Source organism: Emys orbicularis, chromosome 22, assembly GCF_028017835.1.
Source record: "Emys orbicularis isolate rEmyOrb1 chromosome 22, rEmyOrb1.hap1, whole genome shotgun sequence".
Taxonomy (NCBI): domain Eukaryota; kingdom Metazoa; phylum Chordata; order Testudines; family Emydidae; genus Emys; species Emys orbicularis.
Window position 1 is genome coordinate 22,974,193 of NC_088704.1, and position 27,901 is coordinate 23,002,093.

The following is a 27,901-nucleotide window of genomic DNA, read 5'->3' on the forward strand; positions in this document are numbered from 1 at the left end:
CCCATTGAAGTCAGCAGGACTTAAATGCTTTCCTAGATTTAAGCATGTATATCAGTGCTTTTATGGATCGGGGCTACACTACAATAAAGTACTTAAAAGACAGACCATATGAATGCCAAATTACCTGTGACTTTACAGCAGTGGAACCTTTTTAAAAAAAATAGCAGTGACCAAAAATAACTGGTTTCAGAAATTAATCCTGCCTGAAAATATCTCCAGCAGTTGGAGAATTGCTCAGCAGTTTTTTTTTACTGTGCTTTGCATTGGACATCTCAGTATAAATTCTAAAAACAGATCTTACAAAAATGCTTTCTTTTGCAGCACATAAACAGTCTTGTAACATGGCATAAATGCTAAATTTGTACTGATGTTCACTTCAGTCATTTTTTGTTAGAGCTGTAGGTAATTACACCCATACTTAATGAATAGCATTAGTTTTATTGATGAACACTGAGGCTACATGCTGGCAGGAGGAGGTAAGGCTTAAGTTTTATGGCCTACTGCTGCTATGAAAAAGCATCTAGACACCAATTTAATGTTTCTTTGATGGGATTAGTCACTGCATTAATTGCAACTTTGGATAAAATTTCTAAGTCTGTTCTTTTAGACTAACTTTAAAAATATTATCAATATGGAATAAATTCCCTTTCATCTTAAATATAAAGACAAAAAATAGCCAGTGTATTTACATTTTTTGTGTGATTTATATCTGTCCCTAAATGGGTAAGAAGACTATCATCACCGGAACCTTAATTTCATTATATGTAGAACCCAATGAACAGGTTAGCTTCTGGCACACACAATTCAAACTTCCTTCTCCTGCCGTATAATAATCTCAGGATTAACTAAAGAGAGCAAAGTCTTTAAAGGTGAGGAGTAATTCAGTCTCCATGCAAGATGAAATATTGCCATGTCCCCTCCTCCCCCCCAAGTTCTGTGAATTTGTGTTAAGTTATTCTATTAGGTTATTTTTATTTGTGGCTCTGCTGCAAGAGGCTGAACATAAATAAACCAGGATTTTTTTCCCTTTAGGGTAAAAGGCTAGTACTTATTTGGGGGTGGGGGAGTGATTTTTGTTTTGTATATACCGTCGGCCCGTGGTATTCCTGTGAAAGGCAACCCCACCATTCTGAGCCACGTGCCCCCTCCTCCCCGATTAAGGATGCCAAGGAAAAGTGCGTTTGTCTAAGAGTTATTTTTAAATGGATTATGGATTGTGCATATGGAGAGCTATGATTTTAAAAAGCCATTTTCTACAGAGAAACTTAAATGAAAAGTTTGTTGGCATCGTATATTGAAATGCATGCAGCTTCGAAAGAATCCTGAGGATGCATCTACTGTAAAGTGTGTTCATTTATTTGTGCGATATTGTAAGATGGAATTGTGTGCTCCTGTATTTAATTACCCCTGATTGAAAGTTGTGACTTCTGAAAATCACTAAATTAGCTTCCTTGAGCAGTGAACACATATGGTGCCATTCAAATTGTTTGAAAGCATTTTTGTCCCTCCAAAAAGATCCTTTATTTTATATATTTTTTTCTGTTTCGGGCAAAACTGTTCGATGTGCAGAATTTTGTTTCCTCTCTTAAAAAAGAGCAATAATATAAACAATCAGACTTTGGATTTCTATCCCTTCTAAGAGGAAGAGGGCAACAGTTGAAGGGATAGAAGGGATAGCTCAGTGGCTTGAACATTGGCCTGCTAAACCCAGGGTTGTGAGTTCAATCCTTGAGGGGGCCACTTAGGGAACTGGGGTAAAAATCTGTCTGGGGATTGGTCCTGCTTTGAGCAGAGGGTTGGACTAGATGACCTCCTGAGGTCCCTTCCAACCCTGATATTCTATGATTCTATGAACCCAGGCTACTTGGAATTCTTCAGAGTTCAGATTCTTCTTTTATAAAATGAATTAATTTTCTAAAAATTTGCTTAGGGCCAGAAAACAGCCTGTCCTGTATGCCTGCACAGGAAAGTCGGAGGGCATAAGGCAGCTCCTTACTCCTCCGAGAGAGCTGTCTGTACTGTGCCAGGTGCACAGGTGAACATGTACTTCTGTGGGAAGTGCTGCATGCCTCCCACCCCTGGCATGCGGGCAGGAGGGGGCAAGGAATGGGTATAGTCTAGGCTTCACATCAATTTCCCCCTTTCCTCCCACTGGTTGGCACACCGAGGACGTATGTTGTGCCAGGTATAGAGCCAATGGAGGGTATTTCTCTTCCCTCCTCCACTCGCTTCCCGCCCCCACCCCCAGCAGGGAGGAACCAGGGAGACAGATTGTGGCTCTGAATCAGAGTTTCCCTCCCATCTTTTCCTAAGGCTGTGCCACAACATGCTGGTGAAGGGAAGGAATTGACTACGCTCTTCTGAATGACTTGTGCTGACGTAGCTGAACTTTCTTTTTTTAGCTTCAGTCTCAGGCTTGGAGCTACGGTACCAGCTTTGGATTTTAATCTTCTGATGAAACCAATGGTACAGTGGGGAAGAATATCAAGGCAAATGAAGACTTATGGAAGCCTGTTTCTCAATGGAGAAATAACTTCTGTCATTGGGTGGTTTGTCTCTAAATACAAGAAATAAGAAAGATGCGATATTTCTAAAATCTTGTCAGTCAAACTATCACAATCAACAGTCCCCAAGCATCCTTCATCACTCTTCACATGAGAGCTGCAGTGCAAGAGCTTAGAAAAATCCACTGAGTACCGGAAAAAGAAATTAATGGGATGGTTTACGGGAAATCTATCATCTGGAATGTTTGATAGCACTTAAATAGAGCCGAATTCTACAAGATAAAATGTCTCTCTTGGAACGCGACATCAGAAGGGTGTGGTCTGAATGGAAGGCACTTGGGAGCACTTGATCTTGGCAGTTCTTGCCACTTCCAAATTGAGCCATCCTTTTTTGTATCTGTTTTAATTCCTGCCTTTAGGACCTATGATCACTCCTTTCTTTGGGGGTGTAGTGAAGTGCAGCTTGATCCCTCTTGCTTCTGCCCCTGCTGCCCTCACAAAACCAATCAGGGACACCTCAGGTCGATGCAATCACCCGTGTATTTTATTTGTAGTCCTTTTCCACCACCAGCTTACTGTCTATGTACAGGGTTTTACAGCCAGACTTCACCAGCAACAGACCAGAGTCGCCAGTCCCTCCCAGCCTCTGGCCTTTCTCTTCCCCCTCTCTGGCTTCCCTCCTGCCAGCCTTTATAGCCCCTGGCTAATTAGGCTGGCAGCTGTTCCTAGTTGCCAAGCAGGCAGGGCTATTTAGCCTGCCCCAATCCATTCCTCTTGATTGGGGCTGGCGTGCCAGGGGGCTGATTAAGCACTTTGTGCCCAGCACCCTGTCACAGGGAGATTGGAGGAATGGAGGGGCTGGTTTTCTCTGCAGTAACTGGCTCACATCAATCACCAACTCTGCATATTCCTTCTCCTCTTGAAGAACTAGAAAACAAATGTTGATGTCCTAGGTGATGAGTCTTTGCTGCCGGATGAGTTCCACAGGTCTCTGATATTGTCAGATGTGGCTGGGAAATGGACCAAATGTGATTTCCAGCTAAATGAACCCAGTGACATGACACAAAAAAGATGACACTTTTAAGCAAATCCACTGAGTATCAGAGATGAGGGAAATAACGGGACTGCACCATCCCCTTCAGATATCGCGTGTACAATCCAGTGTGTGTGTTTGTTGCCTTTTGTCCTTAATACAGACTAATTTCCCAACGTACTCAAAGCGCTAGATGGAGATCCCAGCCATGCATGAGCATGACGTCCTCACAGCTTTCTCTGGTCTAATCAACCGCAGTAGAGTATTTTGTAGTATTTCTCAATCTTTTCCATATTATACACTACTGCTTAGAACCAAAATGCTCTTGTGAACCCTCCCCCCCAATCCACAATCACCCTGCAGCATGGGAGAGGGGGATTTTCAAAGGCACCAATGGGAGTTAGGCGCCCAGCTCACCATGGTATCGGAACACCGTCCAAACTTAAAAATGAACAGAAATAGAAAATAATACGTGTGTGGAATGTGGTGTGAGTTAAACTGTTGGAATTTAAACTTTTTGTATTCTCTGTCCATTTATTTTAGCTGTGAAGCATTAAAATGTGTAGAGTAAACAGTAGGTTAATGGTAAGGGGTTTCAAAGAAGAAGTATGTTTTCACTGTAGCTCAGACTTATAGGTACCACTTATGGCCTTGGTATCTGAAATTGGGTGTCTGGTGACTAATTGCCACAGGCCATTGCAGCTTTCTTACTGTGAAGGCAAGTGAGTAAATTAACCTGTAGTGGCGTTACACCCACTTATGCTGAAGTCAGTGGAATAGCATCTATTTACCCCATCGAATATTATTTTCTGCAGTTTTTCTGAGCTCAGGTTTCTTTAGTAAAGTAATAGGTTGTGGCAAGGGTGTTTTCTGTTGACTACCTCATTCTTTCCCTTCTGCTGGAAGAAAATGGTAGTATTTGATATTTCTGCCATTATTATGAGCCATCAACAACAGTGCTGAGGAGGTGCAAAGGCACAACAAGAAAAACAGGTGCATGTTTTGCACCAGTCTGGATGTTGAAAAGTAGAAATATGATTTGACATGTGGAATAATCAAAGCTGGCACATGCTATATTGTTTGCATGCCATCATATGACAGGCCTTCAGCTACCAATCTAGCAACACAGGGCGATGATAATGGTATACAAACTACAGCTAAACAACAAACAATTTAACTTTAAGAGTTAACAAAGAAAAAAGCAACTTCTTTACTAAGGCCCATAGGAGGAAAAGTTTAATTAGCTATTTGGAAGCAAATCAGTACTCTTATAGCTGGTGGAATATTTCAGGTAATAGAATAAGGACCTGCTTGAGGGTTGATAAAGAGAGAGAATGCTGAACAGCCCACACAATCCAGATCCTCTTGTTACTTGCTAAAGTTAAATATTTAGAGAATGCTCAGCCAGTAATGCTTCTATGTTTTAAGTGTATTGCTATTTCGGGAGAGCAAATGAAAACCTTATGGTAACTGGCACTTTCCCTCGTACCCCAGTCTCAGCCACTATGTAACTTGCTGCTCTGTTGAGAGCAGATTGGAAAGCTTAGCAGCAGTGACAGATCTGCAGAGCTGGTGTCACTCCTGCGTGTATCTTGACAGTTAAACATATTGGTCCTGGCTTAGATGCCACTTCTTCTTGAAAACATTTGCTCTGGTTTGGACACACACAGTACATGGTGCTTTTAATATGTTTGTTATGACACTGCTAGAGAGCATACCTGAAGTTCTTTGAAGCTCAGACACAGCCCATGTATTTTGTTTAATTTAGGGCTGATGCCAAAATGATTGATTGTGGTTTGTAGATATCATTTTCATTTGTTCTACCTGTACAAACCCTGCAGTCTGATTTACATTATGTTCTCTAACATAGCAAAGAGCTATCCATTATTGCCCATGATTCTGGGAACCTAACCTGGAGGTGGAAAAGCCCTAACTGTAATGAGGCCCTGAATCTGAAGGAAAAGATGCAATTTCCTTACCAAGAACAGGTGACAGAAAGTGTCCTTGACAATTTTCCCCACCTGAAAATCCAGTAGCTGGAGATCGAATGGGTCCTGTAGGTTACAAACCTTAGAAACACCCCACACTGTGAAACTGGGGTCACAAACCTGCATTTGTATTTGATTTTTGAGGGGGTTTAGAAACTAACATTGACTAATAGCAAAAATATTGAGAAGCTAGGCTAATGAATGAAATAAGGCTCGTCCTGTAAATTGTTTGGGATAAATACCAGTAACATCAGTCTGCCAGCATCACGGGGCAACATTTCCCTGGGTTCTGCTGTTGCTAAAAGGGGGTTCCAATGTATTGCTTTAGATACAAACTTGGGGATCTATTCTGCACGATCTTACTCATGTGAGTAATCCCATTGCCTTCAATAGGACAGTGAGGATTACTCAGGCAAGGAAAGACCTCTTGGCTCTCACTCACACACAGTCCTAGACTGCTTTTCAACTGTTGTGAGAAGCCTGTTTCTCAGGACTAATGCGAGGAATTTGTCCTCTTCACTTATTTTTAGTTTCTCCCTTTCATTCAAGTGGGATCCAAAGTTAGTGATTCAGTACAATGATTTTATTAAAACCCCATGCCTCTTTTTAGGACCTCCCTTGAAGTCTCCAGCTGTCAGTTTCTAGTCAGTTTCTGCACCAGTAGTTATGGCCTTTGGGAATGGAAATTAATTTCTGAATATTATCATGCAAAGATTTAGAAGAGAGCAGAGAGCCTCTTTTCCCCCATCCCCCAAGCGTATGGTAGCTCCAACTACAGAGAACAGCCAACAGCTTGTAGGAATAAGAAATAATGCCATCCAGACTGTTAGGAGTCATTTCTCAGTACCATGCTTAGAAAGCCAGACTTTCAGGCTTTCCCTATGTAGTGTGTGTGAACTGAGTCTGCTTCTTGTAGATGAATAAGATATAAGAAGGTATTTCCTGCTTTACCATTGCCATAGTTAAGTTATATGGTCAGAAAAGAGGATTTTCTGCCTATGTGTTGGGTTAAAAACCAGAGTGGAAAAACTTTCTGCCAAAGTCCAGTTCTGTCTTTATGTATGGTTCATGGATACCATTGCAAGCAAAGCATCTCAGCAGAGAAATCAAATCAAACTCAGAATCAAGATATATTCACATTCCTCCTAGTATCATACAGAATAGGCCTTCCTGTTTTGCAAAGAGAGTAAACTTTGGCACCCAGCCTTCACCCTGACAGTATTTTTCAGGAGCATTGTCAAGGTTGGTAAGCCTAACATTTGTCCTAATAGCTTTGGTTTGGTTCACTTACAGTAACTCCTCATTTAAAGTCATCCCGGTTAACCTTGTTTCGTTGTTACGTTGCTGATCAATTAAGGAACATGCTTGTTTAAAGTTGTGCAATGCTCCCGTCTAACGTCGTTTGGCAGCCGCCTGCTTTGTCCACTGCTTGCAGGAAGAGCAGCCTGTTGCAGCTAGCTGGTGGGGGCTTGGAACCAGGGTGGACCGGTCCGGCAGCCCCCCCATCAGCTCCCCCTATCAGCTCCCCGCTCCCCTAAGTTCCCTGTGCTGCAGCCGCCCAGCAGGCTAGCAATTGCAGCTGTCCCTCCCCCACTGCCATGTGCTGCTCCTGCCCTCTGCCTTGGAGCTGCTCCCCGAGCCTCCTGCTTGCTGTGCGGGTGGGGAAGGGGGTGCTAATGTCAGGGTGTCCCCCTCCCCCCTGCTCCTACACCCCACTTACCCCTTCTTCTCCATAGAGAGACAGAGAGCGCCTGGGGCAGCAGCTGCTGTCTCAACTTCCTGATCTACTTAAAAAGACAATGCATTTAAGAGTGGGTCATCTTACTTAAAGGGGCAGTGTGCATTTCTCTCTCTCTCACACACAAGGTGTGTGTCTGTCTCTGTCTGCTATGCTTTCTCCCCTCCCCTCCATTCCTGCTGTCTTGTAGAGTGAGAGGCTACATTAACAACAATGTGTTAACCCTTGAGGGCTCAGCCGAGTGCTAGTTCATCATTTAGCACAGGGGTTCTCAAACTGGGGGTCAGGACCCCTCAGGGGGTCATGAGGTTATTACATGGGGGGTCGTGAGCTGTCAGCCTCCACCCCAAACCCTGCTTTGCCTCCAGCATTTATAATGGTGTTAAATATATAAACAAGTATTTTTAATTTATAGGGGGGGGGGGTTGCACTCAGAGGCTTGCTATGTGAAAGGGGTCACCAGGACAAAAGTTTGAGAACCACTGATTTAGCAGCAAGGCATTCCCTGGGAAATATTCCACCCTCTAACTTCACCACCTCAACCAAGCTTCACAATCATCATAGCTGTGAACAGTATTAAATTGTTTGTTTAAAACGTAGTGTGTGTGTGTGTGTGTGTGTGTGTGTGTGTGTGTGTGTGTGTGTGTGTGTGAAAAAAATATATAGTTTTTTGTCTGGTGAAAAACATTTCCCTGGAACCTAACCCCCCCCATTTACATTAATTCTTATGGGGAAATTGGATTCACTTAACATCGTTTTGCTTAAAGTCGCATTTTTCAGGAACAGAACTACAACGTTAAGTGAGGAGTTACTGTATCACCAGCCCCTACGTTTACCTGCTGGCTCCATTTTCCAAGACTTGGATTGTTGTAATTGTCACAATCCTTCTGGCTCACAGGAATGAAGCAGGCTGGGAGGCAGCGTGGCAGGACAGCCAGATATACCTGTATGCTGAGTTTGGAAGACCATACAATGGATGAACTGGGATTTCATTTATGCTTCAGTTCAGCCATTGGTTTGATCTTGTTGAAGTGGCCTCTCTCTTGTTCTGCATGAGCTGGAGCTTACTGGAACATTCTCTACCTCATTTTGGAAGAGCTGTTCATAGCATTTTCTGGATCAGGAGGGAGGAGGTTATTGCGGGGGTCGTTGATGCCTGTTGACCGCGGCACGTCCCTTTATAAAAACCTGAGACCTAATTTTTATATTTGTATGGTAAAGAATTGAGCTGCTCTAAATAACTTTCACAGATGATTGAAATAATTGCAGGGTGGAATAGAAAATAATCAGTTTTAGACACCAGCCTTTCTAGAAGAAGGGTTTAGTGTGACATTACTCTTTTGTCCCAGAAAACCAGAGTCATTGTTAGCTTTGCAATATTTACAGCATGCTCTCAGCCACTTGAGCTCCCTAGGCAGTAAAACGTAGTTTTCCATTAAATGATATGTCTGACATTTACCAACATTTTATGTGACAATTTAGAAGAAACTGGTTGCATTAAACAGCCTTATTAATATTGCAGTAACATGATTGGGGAACATCTTGGTCATTTGGACCAAAGGGGCTTTAATTTATGAGTTCAATAGGGTGGCTATGAAGTGTCTATTGACCAAAATACCTTTACCACAATTCATATTGTATTTACTGTCCTACTGTGTTTGTGTCTCATAAACACAATAAGGCCACGTTTCTTTGGCTTTCATTATCCAAACACCAGAGTTTATTTAAAAAAAAAGACTGGATATTAAAAACAGAAAATGGACATGTATAAATTAATTCCTGCCAACTTGGTTGTTAAGCTTGGATTTGGTCACATTTTGAAAGTATCCCTGGTTCAGTTTAGATCCCAGATCTATTGTGTCTGTTGCAGTTTATGCCACCAGTTTGTTTCATTGTTCGTGGCATTTCATGCATTCATTGTGGCAAACCCAGTAATGGAAGCGTCTTATAAAACGCAAATGGAGATGGACCCATCCCTTTGCAAAAGTGATAAATTGCTAGGAAAGTTACACCAAAGTGGTGGTGTCAAACCTGAAAAAAATAGATTTAACTTGAAGAATTCCCTGTAGTAGAAATCTTGGGAAATGTTGAAGAGCTCATTCACAAAATTATTTTGCTGAATTCCACTTGATTTTTATGTACTTCAGTTATCTCAGAGGGGTGTTGTGAAGCTAAATTAATGTTTGCTAAGCATGCTGAGATCCTCGGATGGAAGGTGCTACAAAAGTGCAGAGTATTACTACTTTACTAGGAATAAATGCAGAAGGGACATTTGCAGTATGTGTGTGTAATTTGTGAGGGTATTACAATAAAAGTTTAGGTTTAAAGGGGAAGATTGAATTTAGGTAGTTTATGCCCTGAGTATAACACACCTACATTAAAATGGGTGTTAGTAGCTAGTAAAATGTTCTCTACATCCTCACTGTGTATTTTTTAATTTATAAAAGAATCCATTGCTGTGTCATCAATGCATCAAGTCACAAAACAAGCTGGCAAACCTTGAGGAACAATTTTGTGGTCCCTTGTTGGACATCAAATCATGTTGAATTTATCGGGGGCACCATTGTATTAAAAACGTTGAATAATAATAATAGAGAGCCCCTTAAAAATGAAAGTCCATGTATAATGAAGAGAGCTGGTTGAAGATAGGAATTTCCATCCTGTGGGAAGTTCTGAGATTTTGAAATTTGGTTTTATCCTGAATCAGGATAAAAATTCTAAATCTTGCAATTTTTTGGTTAAATACAATATTATAAAATACTTATTTTTGACGTTATCAAAATGTTTACTTTCAGTAAGATCAAAATGCTTTGTTCTTACTTTATCATTTTGATTTTTATGTTATAATTAATGTAACAGTTGACAGGATAAAGGGCAGCATGTGTGGGAAGCTAGTGCTGCAATCACCTGAGTATTATTTGTAGTGAGGACACACTGAGGACATCAGCCTTAAGGGCTGTCAATCTGGGACCTTTCACAAGCATGGATGCACTTACTAAATGACGTGCCATCCTGTCTATTGGACTCATTTGTATTAACATATAAACTTTCCCATAGTAATGAAGATGAGTTTTTTCACCATTTCCTTTATTAATCACTTATTTAATCAGCTTTTGAATAAGGATCTGAAAAATTGCTCAGCAGTAAACATTGGTGAAACAGCCAGTTCTCTGCCTTGGTCTGGATACTGAGATTTAAAAGCCTGTTAGTTGCATATTAGTTAATATTTTTCAACACGTTGTTATTCCATTTTTTAGTATTTTTATCATGTAGAGTAAGTGCAGGTGTCTGGCAGAAAAAATGACCCAATATAGTTCAGAGATCCTTGAACTGAGGCTGCATTACATGGAACACAGTGTTGGTCCCAGGATATTAGAGAGACAAGGTGAGTGAGGTAATATATATTTTATTGGGCCAACTTCTGTTGGTGAGCGAGAAATAAGTGTTAACTATTTATGCTAAACAATCTGTTCCACCTTCTGTATTTAGCTGGGGCACTCCGAGTACCTTTCCCAAGACCGGAAGAAGAGCCCCGTATAAGCTTCTCTCTCTCACCAACAGAAGTTGGTCCAATAACAGATATTAACCCACCCACCTTGTCTCTATGAAACACAGTGCCGTCCTTGTGGATTGTGTCAAATTTCCCTTTTTAAAGCATATATAAGAAAAGGACCCCCAGTGTCTTTATCACCACTTTGGGAAGTAACATAGTTTGGACAAAATTAGCCCATGTGCCAAAATATCTATTTATCTGATAGCCATAATAGAGAGAGAGAGGGAGACAGACATCTCAAATCTCATGCATGCCCATGATGGAGTGTTTTCTGCTTCATAATGATTCTTCCTGTCCTCCTTCCCCCAGGCCACAAACAAGAAACCTGAGGAGACTTACAGGCTGCTTTTAAATGCCACAGAGTTATAAAAGAGAGGAAATCCATAGTTATAACTTAAACTTCATCCTTAAAGTACTCTGTTCTATTTCAGTGTTAAGCAAATAGTGTCATATAGAGCTGATAGCCAAGCCCCTCCAAGTGGGATCGGAATTAATGATCACACGCTCTTTGTTCATGAAGAACACCACTCTCCTCTATTCAGGGCTTTTTCCCTTTTTCTTTTTATAGTTTATGAAAAAAATATTGTGGGCTGTTCTTCTGTCCTTGGTACTGATGGATTGCTGTGTGAAAGGGTGGCTCTTCCCTGATGGGAACAGGGCTCATCCTGATCTCTTGCATTAAGGAGTTCCAGAATCTAAGGCCTTCTGCTGAGACCATCGCATACCATGGCTCCCAAAATGCTCACCCTAGGCTCTGATAACTACAGCATCCCCTTTGAGTGGCAGCTCTCTTAGTGGGACTTGATGGCAAGGCCATCGAGTGGGGCTCTGCTCTTGGGCAAGGGTCCATAGTAGTAGATCTGATTGCAGGGGTGGGATGTTTTTGAATCTAGGGACTCCAATGTTTGTTTATGTAAAGTATTGTGCACATCTGTGGTGGTGTTGAGTAATAATAAATAGAAATGCCATTTATGAAGTTTCAGCATTGTTATTGTTCCTGCACCATTCCTTTCTAATACCATTTATCTATCATAAACAAAACAAAATCTTCTAAAAGATTTTTGCTGAGTGTGAAAATCTCCATCAGAACACGTGGGATTTTTCCCTTCACCAGTTTTTAGCTCATCACTGCATTTCTCACCTGCAGAACAAACACCATTTGATATGGTTAATCCTCTTTGCTAAGAGATGACAGATAAATTTTTGTTTGTTTGTATTAGATTATTAAGAAATTATTAGAATATGACAAGTCAGGAGCTGTTGTAAGGATGAATTGTCATTTCATGGACACAAGGTTTTTTCAGAATATATGTGAAACTTGTGTTACTCAGCAGTGGTTTCCTTCAGAAAGTATCTCTGGTTCATTTTCTCATTCATTTAAGATAAGGGGAAAGGTCTGACTGAAGCACACTAATGACTCTCAGAACTATGACTACTCCTGCCTTTTAGTCTGTTGTGCCTAGGTATAAAATGTCCAAGAAAAATTTAGCTATCTGTTTGCTTTCTAACTGTGCTGTTAATGTCAGCTTCATTAGACAGTACATTGCAGCCATCTTGGATTCCTTCCTTTTCTTATATATTCCTCTTTCCTTCCTACCAGGGTAAAAATCCGTGCTCCATTGAACTCAATGGGAAAGCTCCCATTAATGTCAGTGGAGCCAGGATTTCATCCCATATTTTTATATCACATGTCTATTACAGCACTTGGGTAACAGGCAATAAGATAGGCATTGATACTGTAATCTGGGCACACCTGATAGAAGGCAGAGATGTCAGCAGCCAGAGATTTAGAAAAGTGTTTGAAGATTTCTCAGGGTATGTCTACACTACGAGAGTAGTTCGATTTCACTTAAATCGAATATGTGGAATCGATATTACAAAGTCGAACGTGTGTGTCCACACTAAGGACAGTAATTCGACTTTGTGAGTCCACACTAACGGGGCAAGCGTCGACATTGGAAGCGGTGCACTGTGGGCAGCTATCCCACAGTTCCCGCAGTCCCCGCTGCCCATTGGAATTCTGGGTCGAGCCGCCAATGCCTTCTGGGGAAAAAAATGTGTCGAGGGTGCTTTTGGGTAACTGTCGTCATCCGTCCGTCACTACCGCCCTCCCTCCCTGAAAGCGCCGGCGGGAAATCAGTTCGCGCACTTTTCTGGTCAGTGACCGCGCGGACGCCACAGCACTGCGAGCATGGAGCCCGCTGCGACCATCACTGCAGTTATGGCCGTTGTCAACACCTCGCACCTTATCGTCCACCTTTCCCAGAGGCAGATGCTGAGAAATCGGGCGAGGAGGCTACGGCAGCGCGGTGAGGACCTGAAGTCTGAGAGTGGCACAGACCTGTCACAAAGCACGGGACCCCGCGCCGAGGACATCATGGTGGCAATGGGTCATGTTGATGTTGTGGAACGGCGATTCTGGGCCCGGGAAACAAGCACGGACTGGTGGGACCGCATAGTGCTGCAGGTCTGGGATGAATCACAGTGGCTGCGAAACTTTCGCATGCGTAAGGGAACTTTCCTTGAACTTTGTGAGTTGCTGTCCCCTGCCCTGAAGCGCAAGGACACCCGGATGCGAGCAGCCCTGACTGTCCAGAAGCGAGTGGCCATAGCCCTCTGGAAGCTTGCAACGCCAGACAGCTACCGGTCAGTCGCGAACCACTTTGGCGTGGGCAAATCTACCGTGGGGGTTGTTGTGATGCAAGTAGCCAACGCAATCGTTGAGCTACTGCTCTCAAAGGTAGTGACCCTGGGAAACGTGGAGGTCATCATAGATGGCTTCGCCGCAATGGGATTCCCAAACTGCGGTGGGGCTATAGATGGAACTCACATCCCTATCCTGGGACCGGACCACCAGGCCAGCCAGTAGATTAACAGAAAGGGCTACTTTTCAATGGTGCTGCAAGCACTGGTGGACCATAGGGGATGTTTTACAAACATCAACGTCGGATGGCCGGGCAAGGTTCATGACGCTCGTGTTTTCAGGAACTCTGGTCTGTTTAGATGGCTGCAGGAAGGTATTTACTTCCCAGACCACAAAATAACTCTTGGGGATGTGGAGATGCCTATAGTCATCCTCGGGGACCCAGCCCACCCGCTAATGCCCTGGCTCATGAAGCCCTGTACAGGCGCCCTGGACACTGAAAAAGAACTCTTCAACTACCGTCTGAGCAAGTGCAGAATGGTGGTGGAGTGTGCTTTTGGACGTCTCAAGGGGAGATGGAGAACCTTACTGACTCGTTCTGATCTCAGCGAAACCAATATCCCCATTGTTATTGCAGCTTGCTGTGTGCTCCACAATCTGTGTGAGAGCAAGGGGGAGACCTTTATGGCAGGGTGGGAGGTTGAGGCGAATAGCCTGGCTGCTGATTACGCCCAGGCAGACAGCCGGGCGATTAGAAGAGCCCAGCGGGACGCGCTGTGCATCCGGGAGGCTTTGAAAGCTAGGTTCCTGAGTGAGCAGGGTAACCTGTGACTATTAAGTTTGTTTACAGAGAAGCTGAACCTGCCCCCGTTTCTTTACCCAGTAAATGTTCACTATCCTCTCCAGTTACATACCCCGTTCACCCCGTTCCCCCCCTTCCAACACACGTTCAAAAATAAAATCACTTGAAATTTGTTAATGAACACCGTTTTCTTTATTACTGTTTTCGCGGGAAAGTGTTGAACCTGGGACGCAGACTGTGGTGGGGAGCGGGTGTAGTGTAGTGATGCAAAGGACGCTTCTAAACTCCAGGAATGACAGGCTCCGCACTGGTAGACTGGTTGTTTCAATGGAGCCTGCCACCCCTCCTGTTCGGGACTCTGTGTGTGGGGGCTATGTGACTTTGTGGCAGGGGGAGGACGGTTACAGATCCCCTGCTGCCTGGCTCTGTGATCCAGGATAAGGACCGCTGCATAAGATCTCTAACCTCCCTCCCCCGCCACAAAGTCACATAGCCCCCCCCCCCCCACAGAACATGAAAACCACCTCCCAGACTGACCAGGGTAACTAGTGAATGCAATGTGTGTGTGCCCTGCTGCTGAACCTGCCCCCGCCTCTGTACCCTGGTAAAGGTGACTGTCCTGTCCAATTACCAACCCCCTTCCCCCCCTTCAAACAGACTCTCCTCTAAAAGAACATGACTGAAACAGTAATTAACAGAAACGTATTTTTTATTAGCAACTACACATGAAACTGGGGGATGAAACTGGGACGGGGGCTTGGGTGAGGCGGGAAGGAAAGGACTTACCAAATTTTGGGGAATGAGAGCCTTCTGGTACTTGAGCAGTCTGCAGGGGTGGAGTGAGAGTTTTCACGGACTCTGCCGCCCCTCCTTCTTGGGACTTTGGGTGAGGGGGGTATGGGACTTTGTGGCGGGGGAGGGCGGTTAGAGATAGACTGCAGCGGGGCTCTGTCCTCCTGCCTCCGGTCCTGCAGAACATCCACAAGGCGCCGGAGCGTGTCCGTTTGCTCCCTCATTAGTCCAAGCAGCATTTGAGTCGCCTGCTGGTCTTCCTGCCGCCACCTCTCCTCCCGTTCAATGTGTGATCGGTGGATTTGGGACAAGTTCTCCCTCCACTGGGTCTGCTGGGCTGCCTGGGCTCGGGAGCAGACCATAAGTTCCGAGAACATGTCCTCCCGTGTCCTCTTCTTCCTACGCCTAATCTGCGCTAGCCTCTGGGAGTGTGATGCCAGGGTAGTTCGGGAGACAGTCGCAGCTGTGGGATGGGAAAAAGGGAGTGAATTCCTCAGAAAGATAAATTTTTGGGTGAACAAAGAACATAGTCTTTCTCTGTGAACAAGACCATGCACAGCACCTATCACATGCGCACTCAGGACAAGGTCGAATTTTCGGCCTTCGCATTCAGTGCCTGGGATCTTGCAGTGCAGATCAGACAAGCGGGGCAGGACAGTGGAATTTGGGTAGCAGGCCGACATGGTAAGCCGTAGACTTGTGGCTGCTTAAAACTTTAATAATAGCACTGGCCTCCTTTCAAGTTCAAAGCAATGCCAGTCCCTGCTGCCAGCAATCCGGCAAGCATGAACTCTGCCCCGTCCCACCCCCTCGCGGCTGTCCCAGGGAAAGATCCCTGTATGCTGCTCCTCTCCCGCCTCCACCGCGTGGCTCTAAACCGCCGGTTACAGTTCTGTAAAGGAACAGGCAAGCAGTCCCAATACTAACATTCCCCTACCTAATTCAAAGCAGGTCACCATGAGCGACATCACTCTGATGAGGATTTCAGAGACGGAGAAAGAACGGATGCTTCCGGAAAGCCTGCAAAGACCAGGGCCGTATGCCGCCATGCTCTGCAAGGCAATGATACCCGAGTACTTGATTGTCTCCTGGAGCGGAAACGTTTCCTACCACGGAGGACCCAATAAGGCCGCTCTCCCCAGGAACCTGATGCAAAGGCTTTCCAATTACCTCCAGGAGAGCTTCGTGGAGATGTCCCAGGAGGATTTCTGCTCTATCCCCGGACATATAGACCGGATTTTACTGTAGCTGCACTGGCAGGGACTAAACAGTAGAGCGCCTAGGGCAAAACAATCATGCTAAACCGGACATTGTTAGATTTTTTTTCAGTAGTTGCACTGCCAAGGACTGAAACGTTAAGCGCCTAGGGCAAAGTAATCATGACAAACCCATTGTTAATATTGTTAATATTCCTGTTCTGTTAAAAATAAATGTTTACATGTTTAAAACACTTACTGACTGATCCTTCCCCTGATTCTGTGTCCGGGTTAACGCCTGGGGACGGTTGGTAGGGGATCTCTGTAAGGGTGATGAAGAGATCCTGGCTGTCGGGGAAATCAGCGTTGTAAGCGCTGTCGACTGCCTCATCCTCCTCATCTCTTCCTCATCTTCCCCGTCCACTAACATGTCCGAGGAACCGGCCGTCGACAATATCCCATCCTCAGAGTCCACGGTCAGTGGTGGGGTAGTGGTGGCGGCCGCACCTAGGATGGAATGCAGTGCCTCGTAGAAACGGGATGTGTGGGGCTGGGATCCGGAGCGTCCGTTTGCCTCTTTGGTCTTCTGGTAGCCTTGTCTCAGCTCCTTGATTTTCACGCGGCACTGCGTTGCATCCCGGCTGTATCCTCTCTCTGCCATGGCTTTAGAGATCTTCTCGTAGATCTTTGCGTTCCGACTTTTCGATCGCAGCTCGGAAAGCACGGACTCATCGCCCCACACAGCGATCAGATCCAAGACTTCCCGATCAGTCCATGCTGGGGCCCTCTTTCTATTCTGAAATTGCATGGCCATCTCTGCTGGAGAGCTCTGCATCGTTGCCAGTGCTGCTGAGCTCGCCACAATGTCCAAACAGGAAATGAGATTCAAACTTCCCAGACAGGAAAAGGAATTCAAATTTTCCCGGGTCTTTTCCTGTGTGGCTGGTCAGAGCATCCGAGTTCGGACTGCTGTCCAGAGCGTCAACAGAGTGGTGCACTGTGGGATAGTTCCCGGAGCTATTACCGTCGATTTCCATCCACACCTAGCCTAATTCGACATGGCCATGTCGAATTTAGCGCTACTCCCCTCGTTGGGGAGGAGTACAGAAGTCGAATTTAAGAGACCTCTATGTCGAACTAAATAGCTTCGTGGTGTGGATGGGTGCAGAGTTAATTCGATGTAACGGTGCTAAATTCGACATAAACTCCTAGTGTAGACCAGGCCTCAGTCCTGGAGGGTCTGTCTTCGGGGTAAGTTCTCTGCCTCAGAGTGGGCACTGTGAAACTTTGTATCCAGAGCATAAAGGAAGCTTGAAATGAGAAAAATAAGCATTATGAACAGGTGCCTGTCCCAGCCTGCTATCAGACAGTCTATACACTGTGCTGTGTCACAGTTTCATTCCTTCCCGGGATTTGTTTTTATTAACACAGAAATTAACAATAAGATCATGTAAAGTTTAGCTGAAACCTTCTCACCAGATGTGGCTCTTTCAGGCATCCTCCACCTGGACTGTTGAGCCCACTCTGTAGATCTCGTGTGTGGAAAGCCATATGCATTAAATCTGGGGGAGTGGGGGTAATGAGGAGGGCTGGTCAAAAGGCTTTCTGACCAAACAAAACAAAGCTTCAAAGGATTTGAATATTTTCACCCCAAAATGGTATCAATTGCAATTTTCCAGTTTTTGACAAAACAGTGCCAAATTAAAAGTTTCAATCTAATCAATTAAAAAAAAAGTTTCAATTTGAATTGTATTAAATATAAATGAAAAATATCTAGTTTTCTCCCTTCTCTCCCGTTTTTCATTTGGGAGGGAGAAAAAGGTATAGAAAGGAAGAAAAATGTGTTTTTGAATTTGTTCCATTTGATTTAAATAAAAATTAAAATATTTTGTTTCAAAATGATTAAAATGAACCTTTTAATTACAAATTGTTTTGACAAAAGTTTTGAACACTTTCGAAAAATGTCATAGGAAATGAAGATTTTTTTTGTTTTGTTTTGTTTCATTTGAAATTTTCTGGGTCAAAAAGTTCCGATTTTTCAGTCAGCTCAAGTAATGAGTAAACAGTCTGTGTGAGCCAGCAGAACCCACTTACACTTATATTTTTCCTAGTAACCTGCTAAGAGGATGTGGTACAGACACACACTGCTAGCATGGTCCATCCAGAGATTATAATTATTTATAAAAATACTACTTTGTGGGCTGAGAACACCTGTGTGCTAGATTTAAGCCCAATACAAGGGAAAGCTACCACATTGTGAGCGCCTGAAAAACATTTTATTCAGATGAAAAATTAACAGCCCTGTATTATTGGCATTGCTCTGGGCAGCACAGCTGTAGTAATTATAGATAATTTTTGTTTCACTTAACACATGCTTTCAGTATTTGCATATCGTCAGGGTCAGTTTCCAGTGCCTCTCTACTTGAAGGGATACAATTAAATTACTTTATTCACCGCTGTCCTTTTGTATCTCTGGTTGATAAATGTATTCAGTGTGCATGACAGTAGTATGGAAAAAAAGAAAACAGGGCTTTCTGCTGGCCTGCGATTTGATTAATGACCCGATCCAGAGGGGATAGTCCCATCTTTTCTTTTTATTAAGTGTCACATTAGGGAGAATGACATCTGATATTAAATAATATACAATTAATAACTCAGTATTCAATAGCAATAAACAATAATGCATAATTAATTGCCAACAAATGTAGGCAACCTATTTCTTTAAATATGTTATAAAAATATGTTCAGACTCCTGTATTTTATGTAGTTACAATAATTCCTGTCTCCCTATTTTCTGCCCTCTTGACCAGTGGTTTACAACTGTGTCTAAGGGGTCCACGAAAGGTTGTCATGACCATAGAACAGTGGTTTTCAACCTGTGGTCCGCGGATGCCTGTGGATCTGCAGACTACATCTAAGATTTCCAGAGGGGTCCGCACCTCCAGTTGACATTTTTTAGGAGTCTGCAAATGAAAAAGGTTGAAAACCACTGCTCTAGACAGACATGTTCATGAAAATTCAAGATTGTACGTGATGATAGGTACTTGGAAATAAACTTACATTCTATATTTACACAACAGAATTGCAGATATTTGCTTTAAAATATTTTCCTTTTTCCACACTCCCTGTTTCCCACTCTGAAAATATACCAACCTTCCTGTCCCCAACAGATCCTCAAACCTAGGAGGCTCTGCTTTGTATTTCAAATTTCAGCCCGCAGTCCATTTCCTAGTGGGAGAAATGGTGAGCATTGTAGCGAGAGTGTGGGGAAGGTTTGCTTGGCTGCCAGTGCAGTATTTCAGGTCAACCCTGCAGGTGAGTAAGGGACCTTAAAGGATAAATACGTGTGGAAACAGAAACCGCTTTTCCATTAACCTCACTTGGCAGCAGGCCCTCTGAACAGTATCAACCAGGCCCCACACAGCACGCTAGGCCTCAGCTTAGCATCACCAGAGCAGCCTGGGGGCCTGCATCTCACAGGCTGCACAAACCCCGTCTGCTCTGTCCCATCTCCCCTGCCCTCACATTGGCTGGGCTCAGAGCAGCAGGTGCAATTCCTGCTGCTGGCCTCTGGGGAGTGCTGGTCTGCCTCCTCCATCTCTGCTCTCTTCATGGCACCTAGGCACTGTAGAGCGCTCAGGAGGGAAGGGGACTCTGGCTAGTAAGGAAATGATGGGGAGGGAGCAGGGCCGGCTCCAGGGTTTTTGCCGCCGCAACCAGGCCAAAAAAAAAAAAAAAAAAGACGCGATCGCAATCTGCAGCGGCAATTCGGCGGGAGGTCCTTTGCTCCGAGCGGGAGTGAGGGACCCTCTGCCGAATTGCCGCGGAATAGCTGGACGTGCCGCCCCTCTCCGGAGTGGCCGCCCCAAGCACCTGCTTGCTAAGCTGGTGGCTGGAGCAGGCCCTGGGAGGGAGGAGGGCTGTTCCAGTCTCCCAGGGCCCCCACTGCCTCTCCCCACCTCAGGCTCCCAGAGCCCCCCACAGGCCTAAGGCTCCTACTGCCTGCCCACCTGTCCCCCACTTTCCCCCTTTAGGCTCTGAGACTCCACCAGCCAAGGGCTCCCCCAGACCCTTGGGCTCCCCTGACTTCCCCTCCCCAAGCTCTCAGAACCCATCAGACCTCCTTATGTAGAGGAAGCTCAGGTATAAGGCATGCCAATATTTGCTTAAACATTCTCAGATGTGTATGTATATATAAATATATCCCTTTAAGACCCATCTGATGTAACTAGAACATGAGAATCAAATTTCCACTTAAAAAAATAATTAGACTCCAAGATTTCAAAATTTGACAGACCTTATGTCACAGCTGCTTATATAGTCAGCTAATTACATGCTCAGCTATGGCTTGGTCTATGGGTCAGAATTATCAAGGCGATAACAAGGAGATATTTTTGGTTTATCAGACATTAGTGAATACATTTCATTTCTAGATATTAACATGCACAAACAAAGAAATGTTACCTAGTTTTAATAACTGTGATGCTTTCTATTGATGGAAAGCTGGCACAAATATAGTATACATGTGTAGTTAAAAGCAAAAAGTAATTTTTGAATTACTGGTTTTCTGTAAATCTAGTAATTGAGTAATTGTTATCAGAACCAGGTATTGTTTTAAAATACTGAAAATCACTTGTATGTGAAACATGACAAATATGTTCCCAGTATTCTTTTAATTAGCCGTACCCTATATCCGCAGTAAACCTGCAAGCGGAGCTAGAGCTTACAGTATGTGTAGATTGTTTTGGTTCGTATTCTTTCCATTATGCAATAATATTAAAATACTATTTTATTATTTCCAATATAGACTTATTTTAATGAAATGAAGATGGCTGTGGAGCTGCAAACTAGGAGCTAATCAAATAAAGTAAATTGGTGTTTCCGTTCTAGTACTACTTATTATTGCTATGGTTCCAGGTGAAGAATAAAAAAAAAAAAAGGCAATTGCTTTTCATATCTGACCAAATGCAGCACAGGTTTAATTTATTTCCCTTACAAACCTCCTATAAACATAAACTAGAATAGTCCAGTAAGAAACTATGATCACAGAAGAATCTAAGTTCAGGTATGCAACTTTCTTCCTCCTAAAATCTTGAATATCCTGTAAAAGTTTGAGTGGTATTCCTGAATGTAAGTATACAGGCAAAGCCTTTAGATGAGATCGGGTTTTGTAATATACCAATTGTGCATTCTGAGGATTTGTATCAGATCTTGATCTCTTCAGCCTTGCTGTAACCATCAATTTATTACTCCTGGCTCTGTTTGTGTGAGACAGCGATAAGCACAGGAGATGTACCTTCTCTATTTTTTCTTACAACGAGAGAAATATAGGAACAATTTATATCAGGTTAAAATTGTTCCTCATTTTTATGAAGATACCCAAGAAACAGCTGTTTTCTATAGGCATTAAACCAACTTGAAACAGTGCTATCAAAGCCAGAGACTTTCCCAACATTTGTAAGAGGCATTTTTTTAAGTAGAGAAACTGGGAACAGAAGGTTGTAACTTACTAGATTTTTAACCAAACCATATTAGCTGTGTGTCGTCCAGTGACATCTTACTGTGTTCCGTGCTGTGTAATAGAAGGAAAGGTAGGTGTGTGTGTGTGTGTGTGTGTGTGTGTGTGTGTGTGTGTTTTAAAGAGCTTTATTTATTTCAGCCTTGCAAAATCATCATGAAATTGTACTAGGCCAGGTACACAATCTGGTCACCCACTCATGCTTTAATGATGATGGTAATGAGAAAATGAATGATATTCTAATCACCCATCAAAAAATTACTCAGCCCAATCAAGTGGGTGTGTAGAACTTTTCATGATTGATTTCTATATTTAGTGTTTTGTGTAGTTCTTTGTGACAAAAGTAGCTGTAACAAAATCAAAGTCAAAATGACTCAGTGTCTCACCCTTCATCAGTTCAGCATATCCAATCAAACAATACCATAAAGAAACTAAGACCATATTGATAGTGCTAGTGATAATCTGAGAAAGCAAGTAAACAGAAACATTTGGGCTGATGAAAAGGAATAATAGAATTGTTGTATGCACGTTACAGATCATAAGTAAGGCTACATTTATGTCACGGAGGTCATGGAAGTCACGAAATCCATGACTTAAGAACAACATAAGAACATAAGAACGGCTGTACCGGGTCAGACCAAAGGTCCATCTAGCCCAGTATCTTGTCTACTGACAGTGGCCAATGCCAGGTGCCCCAGAGGGAGTGGACCAACAGGCAATGATCAAGTGATCTCTCTCCTGCCATCTATCTCCATCCTCTGACAAACAGAGGCTAGGGACACCATTCCTTATCCATCCTGGCTAATAGCCATTAATGGACTTAACCACCATGAATTTATCCAGTTCTCTTTTAAACGCTGTTATAGTCCTAGCCTTCACAACCTCCTCAGGTAAGGAGTTCCACAAGTTGACTGTGCGCTGCGTGAAGAAGAACTTCCTTGTATTTGTTTTAAACCTGCTGCCTATTAATTTCATTTGGTGACCCCTAGTTCTTGTATTATGGGAATAAGTGAATAACTTTTCCTTATCCACTTTCTCCACATCACTCATGATTTTATATACCTCTATCATGTCCCCCCTTAGTCTTCTCTTTTCCAAGCTGAAGAGTCCTAGCCTCTTTAATCTCTCCTCATATGGGACCCGTTCCAAACCCCTAATCATTTTAGTTGCCCTTTTCTGAACCTTTTCTAGTGCCAGTATATCTTTTTTTAGATGAGGAGACCACATCTGTACGCAGTATTCGAGATGTGGGCGTACCATCGATTTATATAAGGGCAATAATATATTCTCAGTCTTATTCTCTATCCCCTTTTTAATGATCCCTAACATCCTGTTTGCTTTTTTGACTGCCTCTGCACACTGCGCGATCATCTTCAGAGAACTATCCACGATGACTCCAAAATCTTTTTCCTGACTTGTTGTAGCTAAATTAGCCCCCATCATATTGTATGTATAGTTGGGGTTATTTTTTCCAATGTGCATTACTTTACATTTATCCACATTAAATTTCATTTGCCGTTTTGTTGCCCAATCACTTAGTTTTGTGAGATCTTTTTGAAGTTCATCACAGTCTGCTTTGGTCTTAACTCTCTTGAGCAGTTTAGTATCATCTGCAAACTTTGCCACCTCACTGTTTACCCCTTTCTCCAGATCATTTATGAATAAGTTGAATAGGATTGGTCCGAGGACCCTTGGGGAACACCACTAGTTACCCCTCTCCATTCTGAATTTACCAGAATGACGTTCGGAGACCTCCATGACATTCTCTGTTTCAGCCTCTGGAGCTGGCAGCCGGGGGGCCCTGGCAGGGTTCTGGCGACAGCAGCTGCAGGCAATAGGGGGCCCCCTGAAAGGTTCCAGTGACAGCGTCGCATGGGGGAAGGCAGCCTCCTCAGGCAAGCAGCTGGGGGTGTCCTGTTTTCTCTTTGGGAAATATGGTCACCCTGCAGCTCCGAACCCCACAGCTCCCAGCCACCATGGTGGCGGGGGAAACCATGGAACCACAGCAGCAAAAGTCACCGACAGGTCACGGCTTCCGTGAGTTTTTGTTTATTGCCTATGATGTATCCGTGACTTTTACTAAAAATAACCATGACAGACTCTTATCCTTAATCATAATTCCTCACTCTCACCCAAAGACTTGCATGCACAATGAACAGAAGGGCTGGTGGGACTGAACCCCCCGACAGCCACGTATTAGAGCATTATCAGGGAAGAAGAGAAATTACTCAATGTCACCCTGTGAAATCTGAGTGAGGAAAGAGCAGAACTCTTGCAGAGCCACCCAATCCACACCAACGTAACATTCCAGTCAAAGGTATCAGAAACCAGAGAGACCTTTTGACATCTATCACTAGACGTAAATCATCAGTCAAAGGTATTGATACCATCTCCATGCAATATCCTAATCTAAATCTGTCTTGCATAGGTTTTCCTATTTCACCGTAGTATCTAAGTGCTGAAACCAAACTGATCAGGATTGAGAAGTTTTATGGACTCCAGAAGTGACTGGAGCTGCCCCATCACCACTTTCTTCGCCACCTGCCCTAAAAAGGTGGTGATTTGTGAGCCACGAGGCATAGTTCAGCGGGTATGACAAACACCAGTCTTTGAGGTTTTGAAGAGAGTTTGAGTTGACAGGTGAAATGACTAGAACTTTGTAGAATAAACACTAACAACATATGTAATAGCTTTACTGAATTAATCCAGCACTATCTGCAGGTCTGTCAAATCAAGACTGTAGTTTCGTTGACGCGAAAAGGTTAATTTTTCAGAAGGTTGTGTAGCAATACAGCGTGGAAGCAACTTTAAGAATCCTTAGATCTGGTCCACTCAAAAAGTGGTAGATTTGGTCTTGAGAATGATGCCAGATTTAATCCAGTTAATTATAATAGGATTATATCAAAATGTTCATAAAGCCCTTCCGCTGAGAGATAGTCGGGGTGAAAGCTTCCTGGTGACATCCAGCTCTGGCTCAGATGCTTAGGAGTGGAAACAGGTAGCAGTTACCCTGCTGTACAGTAAGATTAGCAGGAAGGAGCGTAAGACGTTTGACATTATTCTGCTCAATTGAGATCTTATTACAAGATGCCTGAGACACTCTGCTAGAAAGCTGATGGTGAAAAAATATTGTAGGTATGAAAATGGCCCTGTGGCATATATGAAGAGTGCTAGGAGATGCTCAGATGAAAAGGGCTATGTAACTGACAGCTGGTGGTATTGTAGTAGTGGCTAAGCAATCATTGGGCTCCTTTCTTTTATATTTCTTTTGCTGTTTCATTGGCCTTGGAAAGCACTTGGGTATCTCTTGTTAAGAATACAATTAATATTTTGTTATATTTTAAATGTAAAATTGTGTATTCATGCCCTGTAAACACAGAATACAAAATCAATACAAATGTCTAAGGTTCACCCTTTTCTTCCTATCCAGACCACCAAAATTCTCATCCAGGCCTTCCCCCTCTCTGATCTTGATAACTAAAACCGCCTCCTCTCTGGCTTCCCTATCCCCACTCTCCAGTCCATACAAGAAGCAGCTCTGTGGATTGCCTTCCTTTTCCACTGCTCTGACCATATCACCACCTCTTTGAACCCTTCCATTGGGTCCAACTGTTTCACTGCATCACATTCGAGTTTCTTGTTTTCACCTTCGGGGCCATTCACAAATCTGCCTCTTTTTACTTATCCCTTCTTGTCACTTATTGTGTTACTCTCTCTGCGCCTCCTTCCATTCTGCCCTGTCTGCATGGAACAGCCTCCCTAAACTGATCCATAAGTCTCCTTCAAACCTCTCCTCTATACCCATCTCTGCTGAGATGCTTAAAATCAGCTAATTAATGATGTCTTGGGGCAGGTGAGAATAGTGGGCACTTAAGAATTGCACATGTATACCTGAAACTATAACCATCTCTCCCCCTGCTCTTTTTGTTACTGGTTTTCTTAGGGTTTGAACTCTTTTGGACAGAAACTTCATGTATGTTTGTACTGGGGCTGATTGTAGACTCTGGGGGCTATCCAAGTATAAATATTAACAAAGAGTAATGCAGGTGTGCAACAGAGTTGCTATGGAAACATTTCATGACCATGTGCTAGTCAGACTAAAAGCTCTTTGGGGCTGGGACTGTAACTTGTGTTTTGGCATCCACCTGGATGAGGCCTTTAGGTGCTACCAAGATGTGTGTTAAAATGCTAATAAAAGCCCAAGCAAACAAAGAAAAATATCAGAGAAATTGGAGATGCTCATCTCGATGCTCCAGCCTGTCTGAGTAGCAGGTAGAGAACTATGGGTTTGCATAGTATTAATTACAGCCCAGACTCTGGAACAGCCACCTCAGTTCCTAGCAACTTTGCGTTTGGAGAATTGTGCACGGAGGCTGTACATGATCCTTTATTGTATTCAGGTGCTCACAGTAGCTTGGCCCAATACAAGGCACAAAGTCGTGTTCCCCACTCCCTTTTTGCAAACCAGGTGGTGATAGAATCTGGTTAGTGTATTTAGGCATCACAGAAGAAATGCCAATATGGTGGATATTATTGTTTGGCTTAAAAGTGATAGGAAACTGGCTGCTAGAGTGTCTTTTCTCTATATTTATAAATAGAATTCAGTCAGGTTGCTTGGATATGGTAGGTTCATCTTCATGGTGAAAGAGATTTGAAGTAGTTTCTTGTCCGTGTTAGTTGTGTTCCATATGGTGGGTATGATTCTGTATACCTTGCAGGGCATTATTTAGGGAAAGAGACGGAAGGCAGATTAGGTAATATTTCAGAATGAACATCGCTTTACTTATATACATGAAGGCGAGGAGCAAGTGCAGAAGCAGAGAACAGGTATGTTGTTTTGTCGCAGTCTCTCCACATTGTTTATGCGCTTTGTTTTGTTTTGACATACAATAAAGACAAGGATATTAGCTTAGTCTAGATCATTTCAGCTGGGGAAAGGCTCAGAAGAAACATGTCAATAGCATATGGTGTATAATGATGACCTGAGCTTAATTGAGTATTTAGTCCAGTGTTGGTGTGAATTAACCCCATTATTATTAACCCCATTTACAACAGTTACTGTTTTGTTACTGTATTATTCCTATGTAATAAAACATTGTTACATGTAACCACTTTCAAATAGTGGCAGTCTGCATTTTTACAGAAAATGGAGTGTGAAAATCTGAATAAGATGATACTCTTCTGTTTATCTTGTTGGAATGGCTATGTGTGAAGCATAAAAGTAGGGGGGGGAAGATGTTTTTCCAGCTGGTCTAAGTATTGCTTTTTTCACCTCTGGTGTGGCTTTGAAACCACAAGCCAATATTGTATAAAACAGACCACTTAATTTGGCTTGTTTAAAGAGCTTTCTTGGCTGGGAGCTACATTGAAACTCTCTGCTGGCACTGAAAATGTTTAGTAGCATTTGTTAGTTCCAAATAATTCTTTGCTCCTTCTGAAAATACAGGTGCCCAGACAGAAAAGTGTTTTTTAAAATTGAATTCTGTAGAAATTGGTGTGAAGTGTATTGTGTAGATTTTTCCTCAAAGGTTTCTGTACGTTAATTTGTTTTGTTTATACAAGTTCAGGAGTTTTACTTTATCAAATGTCGCCAGTGAAAGCTTTTCTATGAAAGTTGTTTATTGCTGCTGCTGCTGCTAATGTTGTTGTATTTCTTTCTGTTCTTGGTGTTCCAAAGCCAAATTACTGTGACTAATGTACCACTGTAAATTTTTGCAACCATCTACATTACTGATGTCTGCATGTGATGCATGGTGTCTTTTTAGTGATTTCTTTTTATGTTACAGAAAAATGGCATTTCTGCTATATCAGTTTAGCATATGATGAAACATTTCAACAAAATATTGTAGTGTACCAAAAAGATATTAATGACTGTATATTGGACAAATAGTTATGCTTTCCTATTGATATCCCAAAACTTCAATAGATGATTCCTAAGTGGAAAATGTGTTCAGGTAGCTTTGAAGTTAAGATGATGAACAAAAATGAAAGAGCTATTTTAGGTTTAACATTGATCTAAAGTGCGTGCAATGAATACCATGTATTCTGGTATAAATGTATGCCTTTTCTATTTATTTGTTGCTAACATATTCATTCAACTGCTGTTAAACCTTCTTATTACCTAATCCTGGTT

General features: G+C 43.0%; 1 protein-coding gene across 1 annotated transcript in view; it reads left to right on the plus strand.

Moving 5' to 3' along the window:
* The window catches only part of CAMTA1 (calmodulin binding transcription activator 1), a 929,563-nt gene that overhangs the window by 317,675 nt on the left and 583,987 nt on the right, over window positions 1-27,901 (plus strand). The window lies entirely within an intron of this gene.